Genomic DNA, 25,847 nt, shown 5'->3' on the forward strand with positions numbered 1-25,847 from the left:
GAACAGGCTTACATGATCCCATCCACAACAATGGGATGGCCGTTGAGCATGTGCCATCCTTCAAGTTTCTGGGGACCCACATCTCAAAGGAACTTTCCTGGACCACCAACACCTCCAGCCTGGTCAAGAAGGCTCACCAGCACCTATTTTTCTTAAGGCAACTTAAGAAGAACCAGCTTTCACTTCTACCGCTGCACAAAAAAAATAATCCTGACCAACTGCGTCACAGTCTGGTATGGAAGCTGCTCTGTTGTTGATCGTAAGGCACTGCAGCGGGTGGTGAAAACTGCCCAACGCATCACAGCGACCACACTGCCAGTCATTGAGGACATCCAGAAGAAACACTGTCTGCGCCGAGCACGCAGTATTCTTAAGGATTCCTCTCACCCTGCTCACAAACTGCTTTCTCTCCTGCCTTCCAGCAAGCGTTTCAGCCATCCCCGGACAAAAACCAGCAAACTGAGAAACAGCTTTTTCCCCATGAGCTTTCTCCCTTTTGAACTCTGCCCCTCACTGACTCTTATTTTGCCCCCCTAATACACCCTCCCCTCTCCTCTAACTTATACTCCTTACAATCACTGCACTTACATTTGAAATTTGCACATATTCATAAATATCTCCATAGTTTTTCTATAACTACACTCTATAACTTATACCTGTATCCTGCACTTGCTGCTATTTGCTGCTTGCTGCTCGTAAAAACCAGATTAAGACTTTTTTATACCTTTTATTACCTTTTTATTACCTTTAATTTTCTCATAATTGATTTATCAACTTTTAATACTTTTTAAGACCTTGTGGACACCCTAAACTATAATTAAGTGAAGTTTATTTATAAACAAATTTCGGGAGGATCACGTGCTTATGATTGTTCGCAGCTGTTTCAACTTTAGCTGATGACTAATTATCCTATCAGAGGATCCTTAACTCACTATAAACAACCAGATTTTTCTTACCTCAATATCTTCATCTTGAAGAACACCCCCCCCCCAACACACACACACACACACACACCCAACCCTACTTCCCTCCTTTCAAACGGGTGACACGGTGGCCAGTGATTAGCGTTGTTGCCTCACAGCAAGAATGCCCCTGGTTTAATTCCCTTCCAAACCAGGCGACATTTCTGTGCAGAGATTTGCTCGTCTCCCCGTGCTCGTGTGGGTTTTCCCCGGGTCCTCCGGTTTCCTCCCACAGTGCAAAAACAAGCACCCTAAACATTTAATCCCAAATATTTTTAGCCAAGCTGAGTACACCTTCTCAGCATCCTTATCTGACACTTAGCTACAATAAGCAGGAGGGGGAGTCATCGAGATCTACATGAGCTCAAACTCCCCTCTCGCCCTGCAACAGGAGTGAGCCCAGGGCTGGAGGATCTTATAAGCTCAGGGCTCTCTCCCGGGACAGCCTGCCAAACAAGCTTTATTATCAATCGTCAGCTAAGTGTGAACTCTTGAATTACTCTTTTAAAGGATCCTGCCCAACACTGAATTTGCCCAATCAGATGAGATTTCACTATGTATATTTAGCACCGCCACCCTTGTAGTTGCTGTTCTGCTATTGGCTGAATATTGGTGAACCCATAGATGAAAATAAACACTATGAATGAATGAATGAATGAATGAATGAATGAATGAATGAATGAATGAATGAATGAATTTATTTATTTATTTATTTATTTATTTATTTATTTATTTATTAATGTGGTCAATTCAGTTGATTGGACATGATTTGAAAAGGCATACACCTGTCTATATAAGGGCCAGGGTTCACAGTGCATGTCAAAGCACAAACCAAGCATGAAGACAAAGGAATTGTCTGTAGACCTCTGAGACCGAAATGTCTCAAGGCACAAGGCTGCGGAAGGTTACACAAACATTCCTGCTGCTCTGAAAGTTCCATTGAGCACAGAGGCCTCCATCATCTATAAGTGGAAGATGTTAAACCACTAGGACTCTTCCTAGAGCTAGAGAATTTATTTATTTATTTATTTATTTATTTATTTATTTATTTATTTATTTATTTATTTAACAGGGACAATGCACAAAGATTACATTAACCTCAAAGAGGAAAGATGCATTGTGCCAGGTTGTAGCAGGATTGCTAATTTCCACCTGCAGTCCCTGGACAGGTTAAAATTAAAACAATAAAATCCAATTAAAAAGTCAGTTAAAAACATTCAGGCATAATCACATATAAACTAAAACACTGACAACTCAAAAATATCTCACTCAGTGTACAACTAACAGCAGGAGTTGAGAAGAGAGAGGAAAATGACAAGAACCAATCAGAGTCAGAATATCTGCTGAGGTTTTCGTTCATAAATGTTTGCACCTTGACGGTTTTTCAAGTCTGATTTGAATGTATTAGATCTGAAAAATACATTTTAACTAAATATAGCTAATAGGAATAGCCCATTTCTAGGGAAATATGGCATTTTCCTAGTATCGCACAACCTTAATTTCATCTAAAACAGCCATTTCAGGCTAGAGGAAACACATCGCAGCTGCTACTTGATGGGTTAGTTTTATCTTGGTAAACACATGCTGAGGTTCCTCAGGAGTTTGGGCCGTCGGGAATTTGAATAAGCACATTTAATATAACGTTGCCCTACACAGATGCTTCTCTAGATCGATCGCAAATGAAGATTTCTATGAAAGATGATAGTGATCTTCTCTGAAAACAAAGAAAGTGGACTACCTCTACTGCTGGAGGAGTCTGCGGTCACAGTCCATTCCACATCCTATGTGCCGTTATCCAGACAGACAGCGAACGCAGAAAACCCGATACTCTCAAACTCTCCTGATGCTTCAGTCTGCAGCTCCACACACATATGATCAGCCGGGAGGGAATCTGATGAGATCCGCTCGCTGTTTAGAGTTAATGAGAAACAGTTTGACATTAGCGCGTATCAGAGCCGAATCACACTTCTACAGCATTACAAAGAGCAATGAACCATGAAACCAGAGTAAAACTCCTCTCTCAGGACCTGTCAGTGCGTGTGTGTGATGTGAATATCAATGCGGCGCTCTCCGCTCGGGCCTCTTTTACAATGGACCCTCCAATAATGACTGTAGAAGCAGGCTATACATGTCTGCGACATGTATCGATCAAAACAATAAAACGTTTACATGCATGAACATGTTATGTGCTGAAGCGTATAGCGATGAATGGCTCAGATGTTTACAGGTCTCGCATCACAGCTGTTCCCACATCATTCTCTTCCCATGGCTTTACAATGAAGCCGTCACGCATCAAGAAGAGCACAAAAAACTTGTGTGCAAGACTTGAGGAAGCATGTGCGACAAACTACACAAATATGATGTTTTTTACTGCGACTCTTGTGAAATGTCCTCAGAGAATTGAATTTAATGTTTGATCCTTCTCATGGTTCACTTCCAGATTGCATTCATTATTTTAATTGTGAATACTGGACTGAGTTCAATGCATTTTAGAGTGCTACAGTGCGTCCAGAAAGTATTCATAGCACTTTTCCACATTTGTTTATGTTACAGTCTTATTCCAAAATGGATTAAATTCTTTTATTTCCTCAACATTCTCCACACAATCCCCCATAATGACAATGTGAAAAAAGAGTTTTGAAATTGTTGCAAATTTATTAAAAATAAAAAAGCTGAAAAATCACATGTACATCAGTATTCACAGCTCTAAATTGAGCTCAGGTAGATTCTGTTTCCACTGATCATTCCTGAGATGTTTCAGCAGCTTCATTGGAGTTCACCTGTGGTCAATTCTGTTGATTGGACATGATTTGAAAAGGCTACACCTGTCTATATAAGGGCCAGGGTTGACAGTGCATGTCAAAGCACAAACCAAGCATGAAGTCAAATGAATTGTCTGTAGATCTCCGAGACTGAAATGTCTCAAGGCACAAGGCTGGGGAAGGTTACACAAACATTCCTGCTGCTCTGAAAGTTCCAGTGAGCACATCCACCTCCATCCTCTGTAATTGGAAGATGTTTAACCACCAGGACTCTTCCTAGTGCTGGCCGGCCATCTAAGCTGAAAAGTAATATTATTGTAAGTATTTATTATTGTAGTAGTAGTAGTGGGCGTCGTTGGTGTAGTAGTATCAGCAGTAGCAGATGTTGTCGATGTAGATGTGTAGTAGCAGTGATTGCTGTAGCAGTATCAGTAGTAGTAGTAGTAGTAGTAGTAGTAGTAGTAGTAGTAGTAGTGGTCGTCGTTGGTGTAGTAGTATCAGAAGTAGCAGATGTTGTCGATGTAGATGTGTAGTAGCAGTGATTGCTGTAGCAGTATCAGTAGTAGTAGTAGTAGTAGTAGTAGTGGGCGTCGTTGGTGTAGTAGTATCAGAAGTAGTAGATGTTGTCGATGTAGATGTGTAGTAGCAGTGATTGCTGTAGCAGTATCAGTAGTAGTAGTAGTAGTAGTAGTAGTAGTAGTAGTAGTAGTAGTAGTAGTGGGCGTCGTTGGTGTAGTAGTATCAGAAGTAGCAGATGTTGTCGATGTAGATGTTGTAGTAGCAGTAATTGCTGTAGCAGTAGCAGTAGTAGTAGTAGTAGTAGTAGTAGTGGTCGTCGTTGGTGTAGTAGTATCAAAAGTAGCAGATGTTGTCGATGTAGATGTGTAGTAGCAGTGATTGCTGTAGCAGTATCAGTAGTAGTAGTAGTAGTAGTAGTAGTAGTAGTAGTAGTAGTAGTGGGCGTCGTTGGTGTAGTAGTATAAGAAGTAGCAGATGTTGTCGATGTAGATGTTGTAGTAGCAGTAATTGCTGTAGCAGTATCAGTAGTAGTAGTAGTAGTAGTAGTAGTAGTAGTAGTAGTAGTAGTGGTCGTCGTTGGTGTAGTAGTATCAGAAGTAGCAGATGTTGTCGATGTAGATGTGTAGTAGCAGTGATTGCTGTAGCAGTATCAGTAGTAGTAGTAGTAGTAGTAGTAGTAGTAGTAGTGGTCGTCGTTGGTGTAGTAGTATTAAAAGTAGCAGATGTTGTCGATGTAGATGTTGTAGTAGCAGTAATTGCTGTAGCAGTACCAGTAGTAGTAGTAGTAGTAGTAGTAGTAGTAGTAGTGGTCGTCGTTGGTGTAGTAGTATTAAAAGTAGCAGATGTTGTCGATGTAGATGTGTAGTAGTAGTGATTGCTGTAGCAGTATCAGTAGTAGTAGTAGTAGTAGTAGTAGTAGTAGTAGTAGTAGTAGTGGTCGTCGTTGGTGTAGTAGTATCAGGAGTAGCAGATGTTGTCGATGTAGATGTGTAGTAGCAGTGATTGCTGTAGCAGTATCAGTAGTAGTAGTAGTAGTAGTAGTGGTCGTCGTTGGTGTAGTAGTATCAGCAGTAGCAGATGTTGTCGATGTAGATGTTGTAGTAGCAGTAATTGCTGTAGCAGTATCAGTAGTAGTAGTAGTAGTAGTAGTAGTAGTAGTAGTGGGCGTCGTTGGTGTAGTAGTATCAGAAGTAGCAGATGTTGTCGATGTAGATGTTGTAGTAGCAGTAATTGCTGTAGCAGTATCAGTAGTAGTAGTAGTAGTAGTAGTAGTGGGCGTCGTTGGTGTAGTAGTATCAGAAGTAGCAGATGTTGTCGATGTAGATGTGTAGTAGCAGTGATTGCTGTAGCAGTATCAGTAGTAGAAGTAGTAGTAGTAGTAGTAGTAGTAGTAGTAGTAGTAGTAGTAGTGGTCGTCGTTGGTGTAGTAGTATCAAAAGTAGCAGATGTTGTCGATGTAGATGTCTAGTAGCAGTGATTGCTGTAGCAGTATCAGTAGTAGTAGTAGTAGTAGTAGTAGTAGTGGTGGTCGTCGTTGGTGTAGTAGTATCAGCAGTAGCAGATGTTGTCGATGTAGATGTTGTAGTAGTAGTAATTGCTGTAGCAGTATCAGTAGTAGTAGTAGTAGTAGTAGTAGTAGTAGTAGTAGTAGTAGTGGTCGTCGTTGGTGTAGTAGTATCAGAAGTAGCATATGTTGTCGATGTAGATGTGTAGTAGCAGTGATTGCTGTAGCAGTATCAGTAGTAGTAGTAGTAGTAGTAGTAGACATTGTTGTAGTAGTATCAGAAGTAGTAGATGTTGTTGATGTAGATGTTGTAGTAGCAGTAATTGCTGTAGCAGTATCAGTAGTAGAAGTAGTAGTAGTAGTAGTAGTAGTAGTAGTAGTAGTAGTAGTAGTGGGCGTCGTTGGTGTAGTAGTATCAGAAGTAGCAGATGTTGTCGATGTAGATGTTGTAGTAGCAGTAATTGCTGTAGCAGTATCAGTAGTAGTAGTAGTAGTAGTAGTAGTAGTAGTAGTGGGCGTCGTTGGTGTAGTAGTATCAGAAGTAGCAGATGTTGTCGATGTAGATGTTGTAGTAGCAGTGATTGCTGTAGCAGTATCAGTAGTAGTAGTAGTAGTAGTAGTAGTAGTAGTAGTAGTAGTAGTGGTCGTCGTTGGTGTAGTAGTATCAGAAGTAGCAGATGTTGTCGATGTAGATGTGTATTAGCAGTGATTGCTGTAGCAGTATTAGTAGTAGTAGTAGTAGTAGTAGACATTGTTGTAGTAGTATCAGAAGTAGTAGATGTTGTCGATGTAGATGTTGTAGTAGCAGTAATTGCTGTAGCAGTATCGGTAGTAGTAGAAGTGGAAGTAGACATTGTTGTAGTAATATTGGTTGTAGCAGACGCTGTAGTAGTATCAGTAGTAGTAGTCATTGTTGTAGTAGTATCGGTATTAGTAGACTTTGTAGTAGTAGTAGTTGTTGTTGTTGTGGCTGTATTAGCAGCAGTAGTTGTAATAGTAGTAACTTTCTATAGTAGGAGTTGGTGTAGTACTTGGGATTTATTGTTACTGTTGTCCTTTCTTTCTTTTTACTGTCATTATTACTGTCTTGCATTACCTGCATCATTGTTACTCCTTACCACTGACTGGTTTCTTTCTATGTGTTTTATTTCTATCTGTGTGTGTGTGTGTGTGTGTGTGTGTGTGTGTGTGTGTGTGTGTGTGTGTGTGTGTGTGTGTGTGTTTGTGTGTGTGTGTGTGTTTTATGTTTTTTTTTGTATTTGTATGATTCCAATTTATGTACCTTTTTTGCATATTCTAATAAAAAATGTAAAAAAAATTAAAATACAAAAAATAATTATTATGTAACTCGCGTTACTTGTAATGCATTACCCCAACACTGCTTGTGGGGACATTTGTTCTCCACAACACAAGCAATACAAGATACACACACACACACCTCTTCAGTCGCACATCAGCAAACAGAATAAGGCTGATTATTTGACCCTCGCGCTGTCAGTGGAACTCTCTCACCCCTCCTCTCTCTCTTTCAGCAGCGCGCTCCATCATTCTAGCAGAAACACACAGACACACACATAAAAGTGTAAGACTAATACTGAAAAGCTTCTATTTAGCATCTAATTCAGTGCAAAAATGGAGACTGGGCCAAAAAAAAAATAAGATTAGAGATTTTTTTGCTTTGTTTTACAGCCTCTAACAGCACTGGGTTTTGTACACATTAGTGGCAGACCAATGCAGATATTTAGTAAGTGAGCAACAGAGTGCCTAAATATAATGCAAAAGTACAATTTTTTTTTCTTTTTTTCAATTGTGGGATTTAAATGAACACTCATTTGACACAAAATTTGGATAATTGCTGAGTTACACTAATTTAAGACAAGTATGAATTGATTTTTATATTTAAACTAAAATAAATGTCTGATTTTGTTGTCTACATCAGTGGTTCTCAAAATGGGGGTCGGGACCCCCCAAGGGGTCGCAGGACAATGAAGGGGGGTCTCCTGGTGATTTCCAAAAACAAATTTAATTATTTTTTTTAACTATAAGAACTACCAGCCTGATTTCACGAGAAAACGTAAGTATTTTTCGTTTTGCCAGTTTAGTGGCTAATTTGTAAGAATTTGTAGGAGTCGTATTGTATTGATTTTAAACCCAACCATCATTGGGGCATGAGCAAATCGTACTAAACTGTACGAATTAGATCAAACGAATTAATAGGAATTAGCCACTAAATCAAAGAGTTACGAATTGCCTTGAGATTGTGTTGGCATTGCCATATTTAATCCATAACCTACTGAAGAGAAAATACTTAATATAGTTTGTTTATACTTACTATAGTAGCTTATAGTTACTAGTTCTAGTGGATTGCGATCTCTGAGGTAATTACATTATATTAAAGACACAGCAATAGCGTCAGATGCAGCAGATTGGTTTTATAACACCCGGTTAAACTTTATGGCACATTTACAGCACTGACATACATTTAAAAAATTAAACGAAGAATAGACTTGGGTCTATTGGTGTGTGTGTGTGTGTGCACCATGGCATGCAATGTTTCTGTATTTATAACCACCTCAATGGATATTGGGGGTCGCGAGTCACTGGCATTGTCATTTTGGGGGTCGCAGGCTGAAAAGTTTGGGAACCCCTTGTCTACATCATACTAAAATGTACAAAAATAATTGTAAATGCATATTATAGCTGGAAACCGGTAACCATTGACTTCTATAGTGTTTGTTTTTCCTACTATGGAAGTCAATGGTTACATTTTTCTAACATTTTATACAATATCTTCTTCTGTAATAAAGCAGTAAAAGCAAACTCATGTGAGAACATTTTCATTTTGGGGTGAACCATCGCTTTAATGTGCAATCAGTATATAAATCAAATTAAATAAAACAACACTAAAACCAAAAAAAGGTGATTTATTTACCAAAATTAAATGTGAAAAAAATGTCAAAGTTGTCAGTTCGACCCCATTCTGTGTATACACACACATTCTGATTGTGTGGTCTTTTAGTGTTTACACAGTGTGTGTGTGTGTGTGTGTCCATGCCACAACATCATTTACTGACGGCCCCGTCTGCCTGTGAGGAAAGAAAACACAAATCTCTGAATCACACACACACACACACACGCACACACCGGGAGCATGAGGCAGAAATAGGTGAAAGGTTTGAGACGAAAAGAGGGACAAATATGGCCAGTGCTGAGGAAAGTGATGGTGTGTGTATGTGTGGTGGATTAAAAAGACAGATAGAGGCTGATTATAAAGGACATGAAATATATGGGAGTAAAAGACAGAGAGATGGATTATAATTAAGATTAAACGTCTCTTTCAGAATGACTAAATATGGCGAGTCGAGTTTCTCAAAAGAGAGTGTGTGTCTGTGTGTGTGTGAGAGAGAGAGAGCTATGATACCGAATTTATCAGAAATGAGACACAGCAACTAAACACGCTTCAGATTTAAAGATGAGAAAACATTTTTATGCTGAATACTTTCTTGTATCCTAGATCATAAATCATCTGTCCTCATATTTCATCAAGTTAGAATAACTAAATAGTCAAATAACCAAGAGGCAGCAATATAATTCTTCTATAATTCATATATAATGTCTGAACTTCCTCATCTTTATTTTTACAATTATTATTATTTTTATTAATACCATTATCATCACTTCTATTAATATTAACATTATTATGCATTATCTTCCTCGTTTTACACACCAAATGTTTATTTGCAGAATCATTTCCAAATCTTCTGAAATGAATTTTATTTATGTTTGATGAGGATAATTAATAGTGTTTTGCCTAATATTTAAGTAAACATTTTGGGCATTCAAGTTTTGTTAATTAAAATTTTAAATATTACATATGCAACAACAACAACAACAAAATATTGGATGAAAAACAAACGTGTATCACCAACTTCCTGAAATGCTACCAAAGAAAAAGAAAGAAAGAAAGAAAGAAAGAAAAGAAAGGAAGGAATGAAGGAAGGAAGAATGAAAAAAGGAAATAAAGAAATAAAGAAATAAAGAAAAAAAGAAAGAAAGAAAGAAAGAAAGAAAGAAAGAAAGAAAAAAGAAAGAAAGAAAAACAAAGAAAGGAGAAGTAGGAAAGAAGGAATGAGAAAAATGAAGGAGGGAAGGAAGAAAGGAGACAAAGGAAGGCGAGAAAGGAATGAAGGAGAGGAATGAGGAAGAAGGAATAAAATAAATCAAAAAGGGAAGGATGGAACGAAGGAAAGAAAAAAATGAGGAAAAGAGAGGAATGATGTAAGGAAGGAAGGAAAAGAAAAAAGGAGAGGAAAGAAGGAAGGAAGGAATAGAAAGAAGGAGAGGAAGGAAGGAAGGAAGGAAGGAAGGAAGGAAGGAAGGAAGAAAGGAAAGAGGGAAAGTAGGAAGGAAGGAAGGAAGGAGAGGAAGAAAGGAAGGAAGGAAAGAGGGAAGGAAGGAAGGAAGGAAGGAAGGAAGGAAAGGAAGGAAGGAAGGAAAGGAAGGAAGAAATGAAGGAAGGATGGATGGAAGGAAGGAAGGAAGGAAGGAAGGAAGGAAGGAAGGAAGGAAGGAAGGAAGGAAAGAGGGAAGGTTTGAAGGAAAGAAGGAAGGAGAGGAAGAAAAAAAGGAAGGAAGGAAGGAAGGAAAGAGGGAGGGAAAGAAGGAAGGAAGGAAAGAGGGAAGGTATGAAGGAAAGAAGGAAGGAGAGGAAGAAAAAAAGGAAGGAAGGAAGGAAGGAAAGAGGGAAGGAAGGAAGGAAGGAAAGAGGGACAGTTTAAAGGAAGGAAGGAAGGAAGGAAAGAGGGAAGGAAGGAAAGAAGGAAGGAAAGGAAGAAATGAAGGAAGGAAGGAAGGTAGGAAGGAAGGAAGGAGAGGAAGAAAGGAAGGAAGGAAGGAAAGAGGGAAGGAAGGAATCCTCAGATCCTAATCTCAAATCTTCAAATGAGATTGTGCTCTTTTCAAAAGAGGGCGGAGCTACCAATGACTGTGTGTCAGCATAATGGCAGATTCAAAAACAAAACTACCGGCTCATGTTAATGAGGGAGAGATGGTCACTACTGGGCGGGGCTTCTTCCCCTCTGATGACAAGTACAAAGAGAGAATGTCAGTCGAAGTGTTTCTGCACTGTAAACTTGTAAACAAATAAAGTTAAAACATCTTTATCATTAGAAGCTTCTTATATTCCACACAAATGTGTTTAAACCCTTAATAAAAGTGATTAGAGCAGCACAATTAATCATAAAAAGATCAAGATCTCGATTCGACCCTCTAGACGATCTTAATTCAGCATTTCTATGATTCTGTCAATCAAATTTTCAAGTCCAGGAGAGAAGCAATGGCGGCGGCACAAGTCTTCACATTGTTTTACATACGTTGTTCAGCAACGTGGACACCTCCAAATGGTGTTGAAAGAGTCACATGCTATATTTATAAGATATAATTCACCCCAAAAATGTCATTTCTGTCTTTATGTAATGTATTTGGGACAGCAAAAGCACACGTGATGTGAGCTGACCGCCAGCTGTTACCACAGAGAGGGGGGGCCCGCGCGCCTCTGAATGAAGTCTACTTTAGTGAACAGAACCTGCATATGCTGTTAATAACAGGTAATAAAGTTGTAAATAACATTCAGTTTGTGGCACAGAGTGATCGTTTGGCCGTGAAAATGAAAACCGAAAGTGCACACAGAGCTAGATGTAGCTGGCTGATTCCAGCCCAAAAAGTATCCAAAACTTGCCGAAATTCAAATCACACCCAATCTTCTGTATTCACGAAAATCACATCAGTGACAGATTTTAAGCAGAAAATGACAGATTGTAAGCATATCTCAAACACAATTCAACATCAGAATGATCGTCAGCATTAATGACCAGGACAAAACTAAAGTCTGTTCAAATCCACCATTCCAAATCTATACAAAATTGAGCATTTTAACCAACAGTAGACCTACACAAAGCCTATTACTGTTTTACCACATGTTTGAGAATAACAATAGCAATAGCCCACTTACATTAACCTTTATTTTACATCTACAGAATAAGCAGAAAAATCGTGATCTTTATTTTAGGCAAAAAAAATTGTGATTCTCATTTTAGAGCGTACCCACACTATGCTATCCGAACCGTGCCCAGGCCTGTTTCTCGGATCGTTTGAGAAGTGTGTGCGCTGAGTTGGGCTCAGGCACGGTTCACTTGGCCGGCCCTGGCCCGGTTGGAAGAGGTTTGCCTGAGCACGGTATGCTTGTAGTGTGAGTGCAAAACCCAAAAGCCCGAAACTGAAAGCGAGACATGACTTTTAAGGGACTGTTTCATATGGATTTATTAATCATTCTTACTGTTCAGTGAACGCAAACTGCCGTAGTTTATTAAATACACAAACCCCTCACTGCACGACAGTTGCACCTTCAGCAGACCTCCTCATTCCTGCAGCACGAGGACTTTATGCAACCCAAGCTTATTCTGGAAACGTAGCCCCGCGGACGTTTCTGGAGACCGCGATTTAAGTGGCCGGAGGTACGTAAGGCCGCGTTTAGTTTTCTTCGAGCGAACGATGCGGGGCGGTGTGGCGCCGCTCCACCCCTCCTCTTCGCGCTCGCCAGCCGACGGCTCGCCTCCGAGTGGAGGGCTTTTCCGATGCAACCAGTTTGTCCGCTTAGCTCACAGCTTTGCGTCGGCGGAGCGGAGGCCCCAGAGGAGGAGAAGGAGCCGGCCGCGGTGGACGACGACACGGATCGAGTCCAGGGAACAGCAGTTCCGGAAATCAGGTAAGACGAAAAACGGAATCCGAAAAATAAAGGCGAGAACGTGGCGGGATCCGAAAACGCGGTCGAAATCGAAGACGAGGGCTTTTGCTTTTTTTTTTTTTCTGGACGGCTTTTGCGAACCGTCGCTCGGGTTTAGGCAAGGAGGAGGAGGAAGAGGAGGGCGGCCAAGTCGGCCGATCCGGTGGCTTTTCGCGCGCAAACGGCACGTGCTCCCATGAGGCGCCCGAGACTCTCTCTGCGCCTCTCGCAGATCCGCTAAAACAAAAACCGCTCGAATACGTACCTCCCGGGACGTAAATCGCGGTCCGCAGAAACGTCTGCAGGGCTACGTTTCCACAATGAGCCCGGGTTGACTTTATGATTGTTTATGAGCGCCAAAAGTGGTGGATCTGTTCGGCGAAATATCTGATTGCGTGTCACCGCATCCCTAAGGACTGTTTGGCGAAAATATTTGACTGCATGTCACTGCATATCAAACGACTGAAACAATATAACTAGAAAATCTCCACCGTGCTGCTGAGTGAGAGCGCTCACTGAACAGCGCAGCAGCGATGACATAATCGTGCCCAGGCCTGATTGAAGTGTGAGTGCGGGCCGTCGGGGGAGACGGGAGGGGGGACAAGCATGCTTTGGCCCAGTTCGAGGCAACTGGACATAGTGTGAGTACGACCTTAGCCAGAATCGTGCAGGTCTAAAAGTGATATAGCATTATAGGTCCCCTTTAAACAACCAATTTTCCTACTGAATGTCCTTTTTCATTTGGAAATGCATCACAAACTAAAAAAATATGAACTAAAAAAATGAGAGAGAGAGAGAGAGAGAAAGAGAGAGAGAGAGAGAAATTGGTCTGGACAAACTAATCCAGCGGGGAATAATCACATGTGTGTCGCTCCCACTCTTCAATATGAATTCTCCTTTAAGAACTCCGAGATTATAATAATAAGATACGACACCGAGGCGTGTTCACCGTCAGCACAAATGAGTCCAAAGAAAACGGATTATCAGTGTTGATCTTAGGTGGAAAAGTGTTGCTCTGCTTTTTCTCTATTATTTGGGTTATCAAGTTTCGGGTGAGTCTGCGGGATTTCTTTTCACCTGTTTATTGTGTAACAGGTGAAAATGGTGCATCTGATCACTTCTTGATTTTAAGAGTTACTCGTGTCTGAAGGCGCTTGCTTTTTGATGATTAAACTGATGTAAGTAACATGTGGCTGAATGAGCAGTTGAACACATGCCTGCAAAATGGAAAGAAAAGCGGCTGGTTAAAGAATGCAGGCACCCTTCCTTCACACACACCCCGAGCCCTTACTAAAACAGCAAAACCTGATCCTCAGCCACACACACACACACATGCACACGATGACCGGGTCGTACATTGATTGCTGATTTGAAAATAATTTGAGGATCATTTAGGAATCTGTGCAGCAATGCATCATGGGTTGCATCACAGTTCTGCAATTTCACTTTGGGGACAGAAATGGTTCACTTAAAGAGACAGTTCACAAAAATGAAAATCTACACTCACCGGCCACTTTATTAGGTACATCTTACTAGCACCGGGTTGGACCCCATTTTGCCTTCAGAGCATCCTTAATCCTTCGTGGTGTAGACTCAATAAGGTACTGGAAATATTCCTCAGAGATTTTGCTCCATATTGACATGATAGCATCACACAGTTGCTGCAGATTTGTCGGCTGCACATCCATGATGTAAATCTCCTGTTCCACCACCCACATCCCAAAGGTGCTCTATTGGATTGAGCTCTAGTGACTGTGGAGGCCATTTGAGTACAGTGAACTCATTGTCATGTTCAAGAAACCAGTCTGAGATGATTCACGCTTTATGACATGGTGCGTTATCCTGCTGGAAGCAGCCATCAGAAGATGGAGACACTGGGGTCCTAAAGGGATGGACATGGTCAGCAACAATACTCAGGCAGGCTGTGGCGTTGACACGATGCTCAATTGGTACTAATGAGCCCAAAGTGTGCCAAGAAAACCTCCCCCACACCATCACACCACCACCACCAGCCTGAACCGCTGATACAAGGCAGGATGGATCCATGCTTTCATGTTGTTGAGGCCAAACTCTGACCCGACATCTGAATGTGTCAGCAGAAATGGAGACTCATCAGAGCAGGCAACGTTTCTCCAATCTTCTATTGTCCAGTTTTGGTGAGTCTGTGTGAATTGTAGCCTCAGTTTCCTGTTCTTAGCTGACAGGAGTGGCACCCGGTGTGGTCTTCTCTGCCTCAAGGTTGGACGTGTTGTTTGTTCAGAGATGCTCTTCTCCAGGCCTCGGTTGTGCTCATTTGAGTTACTGTTGCCTTTCTATCAGCTGGAAAAAGTCTGGCCATTCTTCTCTGACATCAACAGGGCATTTGCGCCCACAGAACTGCCGCTCACTGGATATTTCCTCTATTTTTCATTCTCTGTAAACCCTAGAGATGGTTGTGCGTGAAAATTTCAGTAGATCAGCAGTTTCTGAAATACTCAGATCAGCCCGTCTGGCACCAACAACCATGCCACGTTTAAAGTCACTTAAATCCCCTTTCTTCCCCATTCTGAGACTCGATTTGAACTGCAGCACATCGTCTTGACCATGTCTACATGCCTAAAAGCATTGAGTTGCTGCCATGTGATTGGCTGATTAGACATTTGCAAGCAGCTGTACCTAATAAAGTGGCCGGTGAGTGTACTTATAGTTCTGAATTGCTTTGTTAAACAAAAAATAAGATGTTCTGAAAAATGTTGTAATTGACACCCTTAGTAGGAACAAAAACATAAAAAGTCCATTGGTGTTTTTACAGCATTCATCAAAATATCTTCTTTTGTGTTCTACAGAAGAAACATCTTATTATGAGTATGAGCGTTTCACAGAGCGTTATTAGCGTTACTTCAAGAGATAGTAATCGTATACTCTTTGCAATGGAAAAAGATAATTGAATATAGAATTAAAATCAAACTAAATGTTCCTAACACTCTTAGAAATAAAATGTAATATTGTATTTCTATGGAAAACCTTTTGGAAGCTTCTTTGCGCTCTCTTTTGGCATTTTTTTAACCTCAAAAATGAAAATTCATTCATTCATTTAGTTTCTTTATTAATCAGGGCTTGCCTGATTAATTGCCTGGTTGGAATGATGAGCCGCCAGTTTATCCAGCATATGTTTCTATGCAGCGGATTCCCTTCCAGCCGCAACCCATCACTGGGAAACATCCATACACACTCATTCACACACACACTCATACACGGTCAATTTTAGCCTACCCAGTTCCCCTACAGCGCATGTCTGTGGACTTGTGGGGGAAACCGGAGCACCCGGAGGAAACCCACGCCAACACGGGGAGAACATGCAAACTCCACACAGAAATGTCACCTGACCCAGTTGAGGCTCAAACTAGCGACCTTCTTGCTGTGAGGCGAACGTGCTACCCACTGCGAATGAAAAGTGGTTGAGTTTCTTTATTTCTGCTGAACACAAAAGATGTTTTGAAGAATGTTAGAGACCAATATAGGGATAGTTCACACAAAATTTAAAAATCTGTCATTATGTAGTCATTCCTCACTTGTCACAAACCTGTTTGAGTTTATTTTTTGTTGTTGAACAACAAAGAAGATAATTTGAAAAATGTTGGAAACCTGCAACCAATGATTTCCATTGACTTCCAAAACTAATACTGGTAGTCGGTGGATACAGATCTCCAACATTTTCCTTTAATTATCTTTATACGTGTTCAACAACAAAACAAGGTTTGTGACAGGTGTAGAATGAGTACATAAGGATTTAGCATTTTTGAGTGATCTATTTCTTTAAACGCAGTATTGGTTTCCAACATTCTTAAAATCATCTTCTTTTGTGTTCAACAAAAAAAAAAGATGTTCTAAAAAAACATCCATAGTAGGAACAAACAAAAAAAAAGCTTGTGTTTTTTAGACTAAGACTTAGAAAACTTTATTGATCCCGCAGGAAATTGCTTATGTAATGATTGCCATAACACACAAAACACAGAAACACAAAACCACAAGACAAAATAAATAAATTAAATAAGTGAAATAAGTCACATAAATCCAACCAATCTATAAAAGGAAACAGCCACAATACATAAGTATACAAACTATTATACAAGATATTACACTTAAAAGAATCAGTGGTAACTAATACTATTAAGTCATATATCAAGTAATGAAGATAATATTAACCAAAACCAATAATATTCCACATAAAACAATTACACATAAAATATTTCAGTAGTAAAGTGATTCAGCACTCATTTAAAAAGCAATGATATTGCACTAAAAATATTTAAGACCCAGTAAAAAAACGTACAAATATTGCACCTAGTAGATTATTGCACATCATAAAACATAATGCACAGACTTCCACACACTAAAACCCGTAATAAGTAATATATGGCACGAGCAGCAAGGTATAGCATAGATTACTGTAAGGGTAAGTGACTGAGGGAGACGTTATGAAGTCTGATAGCAGTGGGAAGGAAGGATTTTCTGTGGCGTTCAGTGGAACACTTTAAGCTGGTAAGTCTGTGACTAAAGGTACTTCTCAGCTCGTCAACCACATTATGAAGAGGATGATCTACATTGTGCATAATTGACCGAAGTCTGCACAATGTTCTCTTTTCGGCCACAGTTTCCATATTGTCCAATTCCTCACCCACCACAGAGCCAGCTTTCCTAATCAATTTGTTAAATCTCTTCATATCTGCCACTTTTACACTACCACCCCAGCACACCACAGCATAGAAAATGGCACTGGCCACTACAGACTCATAGAACATACGCAACATGGTGTTGCAGACTCTAAAAGATCGGAGTTTACGTTGGAAATACAGCCTACTTTGACCCTTCTTATATGTGACCAGAGAGTTATTGGACCAGTCCAGCTTATTGTCAATATACACACCCAAATATTTTACAGCATTCTTCAACATATCTTCTTTTGTTTTCAACATAATAAAGAACTCATGGTTGGAACAAGTGGAGGGTGAGGAAATCAAGATAAAATTTCCATTTTTGGGTGAGCTATCCTTTTAATCTAATCCATATTTATTTGCAAATGAAGTCCAAAGGATGCACAAAAATGCATAGAATAAAAGCAACATGTGCAAATGTGTGTGGCTATGAGATTAAATGCATGGAGTTTGTGTTAAATAGCATGCAAACGCTTACAAATTTACACACCTATTTCCACATGACAACAAAAACGAAACCGCAAGGCATCGCCAGCTTTGAACTCAAGAGGGAAACCACAAATCATTTTATGAAGTGTTCAAATACTGACAAACACATTTCATGCACCCCACACACACACACACACACACACACACACACACACACACACATACACACGTGATTGTCATAAGGTACCAAGGATTCAACAGATTGAATCATTTAACACCATTCTTGACTGGACACACTTTGAGTATGTGCATGTGCATGTGTGTGTGCATGTGTGTGTGTGTGTGTTTTTAGGCACACCCCAAAAGTTACAGCACAGGAGCTGCACGGCACAGAATAACATCAAGCGCACACACTCCCACAATTACTCTTTTACAGCCGTCACCTGCTATTTTATGACCCCTGACCTCTTGACATGCTTAAAATCACATGCATAAACAGACAGACAAAACACACACACACACACACTTGAGGAGAAATGCAGGACTCAGAGTGCTCACACTGCTCATTTACAAGATCTAATATGCAGCATATACTTTTAAATCAAAGCTCCTTTTTTTTTGCACCAACATGTGGTAAAAGCATGAGCAACGCCCCACATTTTTCTCTGCATTGTGCAACATTTTCCATTTTCATTTGGCTTAGTCCCTTTACTAATCAGGGGTCGCCACAGCGGAATGAACTGCCAACTTCATACATTCGTTCATTTTCTTTCCGGCTAAGTCCCTTTATTAATCTGGGGTCACCACAGTGGAATGAACTGCTAACTTATCCAGCATATGTTTTACACAGCGGATGCCCTCTCCAGCTGCAACCCAGTACCGGAAAACATCCATACACACTCATACACTATGTACAATTTAGTTTAGAGAATTCCCCTATAGCGCATGTGTTTGGGAGAACTGGAGCACCCGGAGGAAACCCACACCACACAGAAACGTCAACTGACCCAGAAACTCGAACCAGCGATCTTCTTGCTCTGAGGCCACATTGCTAACCACTGAGCCACCGTGCCACCCAAAAGCAAAATAAATGCTTTTCATATTTAGAGTTTTTGCCTTATTTCTAGTCCAAATATCCAAACAAGAAAAACAAGTCTTGCTTTTTAAAATTTCCTGACGTTAAAATATAGGACCCAAATCCCAGTGATTTTGAGGCCCATCGGAACAGGATATAGGACTGCAGTTTTCCCCGCCCACCGAATTGATTGACAGGCATGTTTCTATCATTACATATATACACACATGTCCACAAAACAGAGTTTTTGCAAATAAACTGGGATTAAAATATTTGTTCCAAATCTCTGAGTGCTTTATGAGTTTAAAATGTTTTCTAATGTTTGTAATAAAGACAGAAAAATTGTTGTGTAATTCATAACCACTATAGTCAGTGGTGGTTCTAGCTTGAATAGCACCCTGGGTAAACCACCCCATTTACGCCGTCCAATGTAAGGTTACATCTAGTTAACATAAAAAAGACCATTAAACATGTAAAATCTAAAAAAAATGTGTTGATTTACCTCAACTTTGGGTAAAATATAGACAAAACCAGAACTGGAATATTTACGAATCATTTATATTTATTACAAAAAAAAAAATTATTATTAACATTCATTCATTCATTTTCTTTTCAGCTTAGTCCCTTTATTAATCCGTGGTCGCCAAAGCGTGATGAACCACCAACTTATCCAGCACATTTTTACACAGCGGATGCCCTTCCAGCTGCAACCCATCTCTGGGAAACATACATACACACTCATTCACACTCATACACTACGGCCAGTTTAGCTCATCAATTCACCTGTACCGCATGTGTTTGGACTGTGGGGGAAACCGGAGCACCCGAAGGAAACCCACTGTTCTGACCTTATTAAAGTCTAGGGGTTTTTGCTGAAAAGCTGTAACAAAGAATACCAAAATTTGGTAAATAATTTTGAATTAAAACTAATTTTAAAAAAAGATAAACGTGGAGAACACACTTCAATCCTCAGCCCCAGAGTGAAGAGTCAACACAAAGTTTAGAAAAAATAATCATAAGAATTTATTTAAAACAAATATAGAGATTTAACAGAAACTAGAGGTCAAAACTGAGTGAGTATAGCCTAAAACAGCAAACAGAAAACAGCTAACTACAGTTTAGAGGACTAGCTTACCTAATGCAAAATCAAAGATGAAAATCAACAACACTAACTTCCCTGAGCTTCCTCTCTCGAACAGGCAAAAAGCTATACAAAATAAAACAAGGCACTCACCCTTTAGGCACACTTGAAAGTACACAAAATAATAAATACATTTACATTTAGTTATTTAGCAGACGCTTTTATCCAAAGCAACTTACAAGTGAAGACAAGGAAGCAACTTATACAACTATAAGAGCAACAATGAATGAGTGCTGTAGGCAAGTTTCAGGTGTGTAAAGTCTAAGAAATAAATCATTAGTAATTTTTTTTTTTTTTTTTGAGTACAGTTAGTGGTATATCCAGAGAGGCAATTGCAGATTAGGAAGTGAAGTGGAGACTAAATAGTTGAGTTTTTAGTCGTTTCTTGAAGACAGCGAGTGACTCTGCCGTTTTGACACAGTTAGTGAGTTCATTCCACCAACTGGGCAGATTGAGCGTGAGAGTTCGGGAAAGTGATTTCTTCCCTCTTTGGGATGGAACCATGAGGCGACGTTCATTCACAGAACGTAAGTTTCTGGAGGGCACATAGATCTGCAGAAGTGAGAGCCGATAAGGAGCAAAGCCAGAAGTCGCTTTGTAGGCAAACATCAGAGCTTTGAATTTGATGCGAGCAGCAACTGGCAGTCAGTGCAAACGGATGAGCAGCAGAGTGACATGTGCTCTTTTAGGTTCATTACAGACGACTCGTGCTGCTGCGTTCTGAAGCAGCTGAAGAGGTTTGATAGAGTTAGCTGGAAGCCCGCTAGTAGCTAGTAGAGAATTGCAATAGTCCAGTCTGGAGAGAACAAGAGCTTGAACAAGGAGTTGAGCTGCATGTTCAGATAAGAAGGGTCGGATCTTTCTGATGTTATAGAGTGCGAATCTGCACGATCGAGCAGTTCTAGAAATGTGGTCAGAGAAGTTTAGTTGGTCATCAATCAAAAATAGAAATGAAAGCACAATAAAGTTAATTTGGCATTAAAGATTAATCCAACTACTGCAAACAATTGTGAACAATTGCACCACACAATACAACTATAAGTAAACAATATCACAAAAACCAACCGATTGTTGCACTTAAGAGCTGGGGAGAAGTGTTCCTCAGCTCACTAGCTTCAGAAGCCAGTATTTACACATAAAATTATGTTTTGGCTGTAACACCCACGCAAACCCAGGGAGAACATGCAAACTCCACACCAAAACACCAACTGACCCAGCCGAGGCTCGAACCAGCAACCTTCTTGCTGTGAGGCGACAACACTACCTACTGCGCCACTGCGTCATCATCATTATTATTATTATTATTAATATTGTTGTTGTTGTTGTTGTTGTTGTTGTTGTTGTTGTATTATACAATGATTATTCTAAATAAATAACAGAAATCAATCCTAAATGTAACTGGAAAACAATGTAAACACCAAACTGGAGTGATATGCTAAGACCACTTAAGAAATCTTTTGCATGAATATTAATTTTGACAATTCTATATAAAACAAAAAAATTACAGAACTTTCTGTTCATCTTAGACTCGACACAAGGCAGACAATAATTGTCTTACTTCCCTGACTCTTTATCCCTATTTCTGCTTCATAGCCATGCTCAGTCAAAATAAGATCACCATCAGATTATATAAACTTCAGTTTTGTCAACTAGCAAAACTCGCAGCGCGCCGACACCTCATGTCATAAAGTAGGAGCATCAGCAGCGCTTGTGCATGTAAACAACTGACAATCACACGGGGATCAGGAGCAGCGCATATGAGGAATGGTTCTCTGTGCGCATGCGTCAGTTTGCTTGCACCAGCGTTGTTTTTGTTGCACATAGAGAATAACAAACTTACAGCGGACGCCAAATATAAACGGCCCCTAACATTTTTATTCTGGGATTAGCCTACCACTCGTGGGATTAATACACTTGCATAAAATAAATCGTATCTCAAAGCATACTGAGGCACATATGATTTTTACCGGGGCCTGTTTTTGTTTTTTTCTCTCCCCGAGCAATCGCCCACATTGCCTATCCTTAAATCCGCCACTGGCTATAATCACCACAGCTGAATTGAGTCAGTAAACGCGTATTTGTAAACGCATTTGTGTGTGACTCATCATTTCAGAAAGGCTTGAATAAACTCCACCACAAATACGTCAAATAAGCTTACTTGGTATTTTTGACTGATGAGTTGTACTTCAGCTTCATCTGTGTCTGTCTCTATCACTGACTGCTGTTTATCTGACGTAAAGCAGGAGAAGCAGACACGCAAGTGTGATCAGTGGGCGGGGAGAAGCAGCTCATTTGCATTTAAAGCCACAGGCTACAAAAACAGCTACACTGTACTCAGAGAGCAAAATGGGCAGATTCTGGAGGCAATAATAAATAATGTGATGGGTGTTTTGAGCTGAACGTTTACAGACACATTCTTACATCATCTTACATCTTGTAAAAGGGGTAAAATAGGTGCCCTTTAAGAATGTTTAGATACTTGGACTAGAAACAAGACAAAAACTAATACTAAAAAACTAAAAGTTAGTGGAGGGACTTGTTTTTGTTGTTCACAAAAGAGTAAGGGGTGTCATGCGCACACACACATACACACACACACACACACAGATGAAGCTTCCTGTGCTGGAAGAGGAGGAGAGTGAAATATAGGCCATGTTGACTTTAGCTGCTAAGGTGGACCGAGCCAAGACTGTGTCAGATCCAAACCTTTCAGCGAAGTTTGCTCTAATGTTGCCCAGCGCTGAAAAAACAGCCAATTACGTCTTAAAATCCAGTTAAAAAGAAGCAAAACATGGCACACACACCATACGGTGTGCATGGAGCGCATATGACCAAAAAAGCACGATGTGTGCTAATTAAAGAAACGCTCGGACTAAAAATAAATTTCACCCTCGTGTCATGGGAATTTCTTTCCTTTTGCAGAGCACAAAAGATGAACAGATCTGCTCTTTCCACATACTGAAAGCATATGGTGACCAGGCGCTGTCAAACTCCAGAACGGACATCAAACTATATTGTGAAGAAATCCATCTGACCAAAGTCTTCTCGAATCAACTGACAGCTTTATGTGAGGAGCGTGAGGGTACTGGACGTTTTCAATTTGTTCCCGAACAAAAAAACTAAACATCTTTCACATTGTGTGTTGTTTGCATTATTTAAAGGGATAGACATTTTATACTCTTTAGAATGGAAAAAGATACTTGAATGTAAAATTAAAAGCTAAAAATTTGAATGTACTTAACACTCTTAGAAATAAAATGTAATATTGAATTTCTATGGAAAATCTTTTAAAAGCTTCTGTTGCACTTTTTGTTTGTACATATTTAAAGGGATTTTCCACCCTAAAAAAAAGGAAAATTCACTCAATTTTTACTCATCTTCAAATGGTTTCAAACCATTATGAGTTTTTTTTCTGTTTTTGGACAAAAGAAGATGTTTTGAAGAATGTTAGAGATCGATATAGCGTTATTTAAAGGGATAGTTCATGCAAAAATGAAAAGTCTGGCATTATGTAGTCATTCTTCCCTAAAACTGTTTGAGTTTTTTTTTTCTAGAACCCAAAAGATGTTTTGAAGAATGTTAGAGACCGATACAGCGTTATTTAAAGGGATAATTCATGCAAAAATGAAGAATCTGACATTATTTAGTCATTCTTCACTTGTCACAAACCTGTTTGAGTTTCTTTTTTGCTTTTGAACACAAAAGAAGATGTTTTGAAGAATGTTAGAGATCGATATAGCGTTATTTAAAGGGACAGTTCATGCAAAAAATGAAAAGTTTGGCATTATGTAGTCATTCTTCCCTAAAACTGTTTGAGTTTTTTTTTCTAGAACCCAAAAGAAGATGTTTTGAAGAATGTGAGAAACCGATATAGTGTTATTTAAAGCGATAGTTCCTTCAAAAATGAAAAGTCTGGCATTATGGAGTCATTCTTCCCTAAAACTGTTTGAGTTTTTTTTTTTTTTGTAGAACCCAAAATATGTTTTGAAGAATGTTAAAACCCGATATAGCGTTTTTTTAAAGGGATAGTTCCTTCAAAAATAAAAATCTCTCATTATGTAGTTATTCTTTACTTGTCACAAAACTGTTTGATTTTTTTTTTGTTAAACACAAAAGAAGATGTTTTGAAGAATGTTAGAGACAGCTAAACCATTATTTAAAGGGATGGTTCATGTAAAAATAAAGAATCTGACATTATTTAGTCATTCTTCACTTGTCACAAACCTGTTTGAGTTTCTTTTTTGCTTTTAAACACAAAAGAAGATGTTTTGAAGAATGTTAGCGACCGATTTAGTGTAATTCAAAGGGATAGTTCATCCAAAAATGAAAAGTCTGGCATTATGTGGTCATTCTTCCCTGAAATTCATTCTTGTGGTGAGTTTTTTTTTCTTAAACCTAAAAGAAGATGTTTTGAAGAATGTTGGAAACGGATATAGCATTATTTAAAGCGATAGTTCATGAAAATCGAAAAAATCTCACATTATGTAGTCATTCTTTACTTGTCACCAACCTGTTAGTTTATTTATTTATTTATTTATTGTTGCACATAAAAGAAGATGTTTTAAAGAATGTTAAAAACTGATATAGCATTATTTAAGAGGTACTACCATTTCCTTGCTTTACAAGGGTTTAGAACAGATGAAAAGTTCATCTATGGAGAACATTAAATCTGCTTGGGAAGAAGAATTTGCTGTAGAACAGTTTGGGAACAGTTACTTGTCGTAGTTAATTTTATACCCTGAAAATGTACCATAGTGATTAATCAAATTAAGAATATTTGGAATGCTATTGTTGTGCTAAGAAATAAATAAAATTACATCATCTGCGTATAATGCTAGTTTATTATCAGTACTTTTAGTTTTATAGCCTTTAATTCCAGTATGTGTTCTAATAGCCTCCTCTAAAGACTCAATCGCAAACGTGAACAAAAGTGGACACCCCTGCCGTGTACCTCTGCGTACCTCTGTGTAATTCAAAACAAAAACACTTTGTTTAATTTGTAAGAATTCTTGCACATGGGGCAAAAAACAGCCAACAACAGTAAATTAGGGAGAAAAAAACTATATCTAACAATGTATCAAAGCCAATGTTGTTGCTAATCGGTCACATGTCAAAGACTGTGATAAAAGAGAAACAAAATCCAGTCCACAATACTCTTTATATTGAAAATGCCTCATTTTGTGTGTTTTTTTTCACCAAATCAGTGACATCATTTATGAATTTGGCAACTAAAGAGTTAAAATCCTGTAAATTTTCTAAGCAATAGTCTCATTAGAACTGAGGTTGATTAACAGATCTATGCAAAACAATTTTAAAAAAAATTATCTGATGCATTTCTAAACCAGTTTGATTCAGTGGATGTTTTCATCCAAACATAACAAAGGGGTAGTAAATTTACCCAAAGTGTATCGCAAAGTTTTTTTTTATTATTATTCAAAGCATTTTCTCAAAATATGTGTCAAATCAAGATTGTCACAAAAAATCATTCTGCTAGCTAAAAAAAAAAAAAAACGTCATAGCCAAAATAAGCCACAAAATCACCCCAGAGTGGATGAAAACATCCCCAACAGTACATAAGGGTTAAAGGCAATCTTCTAAAGCATTTGTAGCTCCCCATGTTTTACTGTTTAGTTGTTGTTGTTGTTGTTTTTAGTTGTTTTTAAAGGGAAGCAAATACAAAGCATATGCAAGATCTATAAGTCTATTTTTTGTAAGAGAGATTAGGTTAGGAGATTAGGTAATATATGCAGTTTGTTTTGGAAACTCAAAATAATAAAACAAATATATAATATACTATACTTAAAGATGAGTAAAAATTGAGTAAATATTCGTTTTTTGGTAAACAATCACTTTAAATATATACAAATGCAGAAAAAAAAGTGCAAAAAAAGTTTGTTTTTTGTAAAAATGCAATATTTACAGTGATGAGCATATATAAGTACACCCCTCACAAATCTCTGTTGTTAGTTCATATTTTAAT

General features: G+C 39.0%; 1 protein-coding gene across 6 annotated transcripts in view; it reads right to left on the reverse strand.

Annotated features, from left to right (window-relative positions):
* The window catches only part of ntn2 (netrin 2), a 70,280-nt gene that overhangs the window by 41,039 nt on the left and 3,394 nt on the right, over window positions 1-25,847 (reverse strand). Inside the window, 2 exon segments of one of the 6 annotated variants that reach the window (NM_001423754.3) lie at window positions 2,701-2,870; window positions 7,186-7,296. The gene's annotated coding sequence lies outside the window, so the exon portion shown is untranslated. 6 annotated transcript variants of the gene reach the window in all.

Source organism: Danio rerio, chromosome 24, assembly GCF_052040795.2.
Source record: "Danio rerio strain M-AB ecotype USA chromosome 24, GRCz13ab, whole genome shotgun sequence".
Lineage (NCBI taxonomy): Eukaryota > Metazoa > Chordata > Actinopteri > Cypriniformes > Danionidae > Danio > Danio rerio.